Below are 4,973 nucleotides of genomic sequence, written 5' to 3' on the forward strand. Positions count from 1 at the left end.
GCTTTTTAAAAATTTGTATCTATTTTAGATTCAATAACCATGTCCTTCATTGTGGTCATTATCTCTTTAGTTATTTGTGTAATTAGTTTTGATTCTTTTCTAGAGAGTCAGTCATCTGCTTTGTTACTTCCACTGCTGCCATTTAAGAAAGTTCAATTGGGTGGCTTCTAATTTCTTCCACCCTCAATGCCCCCTTGATTTGCCTTGGGTGAGCTGGAAGTCTGCAGTTACATCTTGCTTTTCTGTTTTCTCATTTTCTGCTTTTAAAATTTGTTTTCTGCATTGATGCTTATAAATTGCTTGTGCTAACTAGCTTTATTACTAGTATTGAGACCTCCTTAGGAAATGACTACTTTTCAGAGATGTCTTCTAGGTGTAGTTGGCTTTTGGCTTTTAAGTCTCTCTTCCAAGATACTGCCTTTTCAATCTACTAGGGATGAGAGGCTGTTTTCTATTTAGCCTGCCACCCAGTTCTTTAGTACTGGACTATGGTATTGTTTATTATCCCCAGACAGTCTTGGTTTTGGCATACAAGGAAGAGCAATTGATCACAACAAATATGTCATCTTGGATAAAGTAGTACAATTAGTAATAACAATAGCATCAACACAGTGTAGAAAATGGCAGACTGGTAACTGTTAATTTTCCACCTTTAGCCATAGGTATTAGATTTATAGGTAGATAACAAAATCTAAAACAAATCAGAAAATTATATACAGTAAATATCCCCTCAATAGAGTGGATTTTACCCTCAGGGGAGAAAGTTTAAAAGGGATAACAGGAAAAAGTAGAGAAATAAAAGAAGAGGAAAGAGATTAGAAGCAAGGCTGCAGAACAAGGGACTTAAGCTTTGGAAAACTGGTGAAGAAGACAGGAAGAAAAGAAAGAAGGAAAAAACAAGAAGAAGACAAAAAACCCTAAAAATAATGTTCACACTCATGCAAATAACAAAACAAACAACCAAGAAAGAAAATCAAAGAAAAGAAAGAGATTTCTCTGTGATTTCAAGCCTATGCTTACCTTCTGGGCTCTACAGTTTTGTGGTAATGTCCAATGCAGGGTGTGTCTCTGCCATCATTGGTAAGCAAAGGAGGTGAACAGAGCCCAGATCTATGCTGCATAATCCCAGCAAGGCTGCACTAGGATTAGAGCAGGATGCCGAGTCTGGTGTTTTCAACTGCACAGAAGTTCAGGCTGATCCTAGCCTCTGGTTGTGGGGTTGGGCCCTGATTTATTGAGGTTACAATACTCTAGGTTTCTCTTGCGTGGCCTCAGCTCCTTGACCCTTGACAGTTCTTATGGTTGTCCCTCACCCAGTCACTGGGAACCCTGAGAAAAGCCAACACAAGGCTGCTCCTGGGTTCAGTTGGCCCCTCCCTAAAATGGCATCCGGCCAAGCACGCTGTCCAGGGGACATGGCTGATGCTTGGACTGGAGCCACTCACCAGGTGTTCAACTCATGGCACACGTGGCTCTGTTCCACTGGTGCATTTCTCCCTGAAGTCTTCTAGAGTCACCCTCCTTCACTGTGTTTCTCTAGATTTCAGCCTCCTCTCTCACTCCACAGATCAGGAGTCAGGGAGAAACTGCAGTTTTCTCTCTCCTTTTTCTGCATTGAAATCTGTCTCTTCAGTTTCCAGGTGGGCTCCAATGCTCCCTCACATCCCTCCTGGGTCCTGGGGATTCATCTCCTTCCTTCTTTTCTTTCCCCAGTTATATTCCAGGGTCTGGATTCTGAATCTCAGAAAGGCTGATATGCTGCTGTTTACTGCTCCACCATCCTCCTGGAAGTCTGGCTGTTATCTTTGTGCAGAGCCTGGTGTGGGGTCTCAGAGTGGGCCCCCAGCACTGAATGACGGTCTCCTCTTCCTCCTCTCCTTTCTGGATGGGATAAACTTGGTCTGTTTTATTTTTTATGGTGAAAGCCTACCACCTGTCTGGATGGCTGACTTGAGGGGAGGCCTGGGATTCTTGGGCCCTGCCTGTGACCCGTCTATGAGGCTGTGTCAGAACTCACCTCTGTCCATCTATATCAAGCATCATGAGTCTTATCAGGTACTGGGATGCAAGGAACTATGGGCATGGTCCACCTGAGACTGCTGAGGTGGGGAAAGAGCCTACACACTGGGTATTTGTAGAAAGATGGAGAATGGGGAAGCGAGGTACATGAACCCCCTGGTAGACAGGCTAAGCCAATGATGGTGAATATTTTAGAGACCTAGTGCCCAAATTGCAACCCAAACCCAGGTATTTATTGACAAAGTGTCAATACTGATTTTTAGTTTAGAAAAAAACAACTGTTATCTGGTGCTTGGCTGCTGGGGCAACTTGGAGACAGAGCAGGTTTTCTGCGCCTACTGAAGCACCCAGGCTGCAGGTTCGGCACCACTGGTTTAAACTCTGAACCAGTACCTGCCCTCCAGATCGGGTGGTGTAGTTTTAGTGTGAGGGGAGACAAGCCAGTAGGTTAAATGTAATAATAAGGGCAGTAACAATAGCACTGATATTAGGTGACACTGAGAATGCCTGCCTCATGCAAGTCATAGTCAAGCATTTTATAAAGGTTGTCTTTCAGAAGCCTGCAAGATGGATATTATCCCAGTTTGACTAATGATGAAACTGAGATGGGGAAATTAAATAACACACTCCAGGGGCTACAGCTGATAAATACAGGGGAGCTGGATTTGGAGTCATATCTGACCACAAATATACCCCCCCATACATTATCCATGTTCTTAATTGGGAACAATTAGATATTTGGGCACCAAGTACCAACTACCAAACTTAGCTCAGATAGGCTAAGGAAAGACCTCCAATGGGTCTTACACTGGGGCTACAATGGGTCTTACAAGGGGCTAGAGATTTAGCTCAGTGGCACAGCGCCTGCCTGGCAAGCACAAGGTCATGAGCTCAATTCCCAGTACTGGAACAAACAAAACAAAACAATGGGAAATACAGCTGAGAATCAGAAACTAGGCAGAGATGAGGGCAGTTTGAAGTGAGTTAGGGAGAGCTCACCTCATCTACAGTGAGGAAGGATGGCCTCCTAAGAAAAAAGGGGAAGTAGAGACTGAGCTGGAAGTGTTGGTGAGGGTGGAACTGAACTTTGAACTGATGAGAAAAAAGAGGCTGTACATGATACAGGAAAAATATAACTGCCAGATGTCAGATGTGTTGCTTGTATCTCCTGAAATCAAAGAATGAATTTTAAGGGACAATGGAGGTTAATAGTAGGCAAGGTTTATTGAGAGATAGCTCCTGAGAGATACAAAGGGTCCTTAAAGTGAGGCCTTTTGTCAGTAGTAATTTATCCAGCAAAGTCACAACATGGGTAAAACGTGGGTCAAACTACCATCAACCTGTAGGATTGTAAGTATAGTTGCTTAGTTAGTATTGATTCAATAGGGAAACAAGTTGCATAGCAAAGGAATATGGAAAGAACAAAGACATTTTTTGGAATGAATAGATCCAGATATTCTGGTCACCCACTGTTATGGTTTGTGTCTGTGTGTCCCCCCCAAAGCCTCATGCGGTCATGGGGCAGGCTTTTAGAGTTTGACTGATTATGGGTGAGAGAGCTACACCCACCCTGGGGTGGATAGTTTGCATATGTAAGGGAGAGGAAGAGGCTGCTTGCGGCCATTCCTCCCTTTTAGTGCTTGTTGATTCTGCTGTGTTCTGCCAGCATGAGTTGTAGCCCTCTGCCATGTGCCACTCTGTCTTGTAACCTGTCAAGTACGGACTGAAACCTCCACAAACTGTAAGCGAAATAAACCTTTCCTTCCTTAATTTTGGGCGTCAGGTATTTTGTCCCAGCAACGAGAGAAAAGTAACCAAGACACCCACCCACTGGACGGCTGATGCCTGTCTGGACTTATTGGACCAGGTGGTGCTAATTACAATATAATCTCAAGTTAGTGTTTACCCCTTAGGGAGGCATGTAGGTCTGGCCATTGCATCTGTATCTTGAGGCCTGGCCTTCTTCAGATGTGCTTCCCCCCACCAATTTTGAAGTCTTTATTTTTTTGCTGACTTTCTTGAGAGCCCAGTACCTCTCTGATGGTATATTAATTTTTGTCTAACTTAGCTGCCTATAATGTAGGGACTAGAGCAGTGAGGTTGGTGGCCAAGGGCTTGAGAGAAGGAGAATGAGGACAGGATCTGGGGTGGCGAGTGAGCTGACCTGCTCCAACTCAGGCAGAGTCGTTCTCACAGGCACAGCACCAAGCTACACACCATCAACAATCAGGATGGCAACTGCAGCTCTCCCGCTGCCATGAAGATGTTCCATCTCCCAGTGTATTCTGCGAGGCATTTTCAAAATGGTGACTCCTATGGTAGCCTCCTCTTATCTGTGGTTTTGCTGTCCGTGATCTCAGTTACTTGTGGTCAACCTTGGTCCTGAAATTTATTTAAACATGGTGTTTTAAAAGAGACCACACCCACATAAGTTTTATTACCATGTCTTTGATACTTTTCTCATTGCTAAGATAAAATACCCTATATCCACAGTTAAAGGGGGAAAGGTTTATTTAGCTCACAGTTTGTAGAGGTTTCAGTCCATAACTGACATGGCAGAAGGGCAACAGCTCATGGCAGTGGAAGACAGCAAAAGCAACAAGCAGGAGTGGAGACAAGTATAAGCCTCTTTCTGTCCCTTACATTGTATCCAGTTTACTAGGGTTAGGGTGGTGCCAATCCAATCAGTGGACTGAGCCAGCGATACCCATCCTTAATCCCAGCACCCTTAATCCCAGCATTTCACAACCAATCAATCACACACTCTAGGTTCAGCCACCTCCAAAAAAGCCCTATGACTGAATGAAGTGTTAAGGGTGGCATCTAGACACAAACCGTAGCATCCATATATTGTTGTACAACTTATATTGCATTACTAGTCGTTAATTTTATAGCACCTGATTTATAAATTAAATTTTCATCACAAGTATAGATGTATAACCAAAATCATAGTA

This window comes from Chinchilla lanigera, unplaced genomic scaffold (genome assembly GCF_000276665.1).
Source record: "Chinchilla lanigera isolate Chin_1 unplaced genomic scaffold, ChiLan1.0 scaffold00078, whole genome shotgun sequence".
In the NCBI taxonomy this organism is placed as follows: domain Eukaryota; kingdom Metazoa; phylum Chordata; class Mammalia; order Rodentia; family Chinchillidae; genus Chinchilla; species Chinchilla lanigera.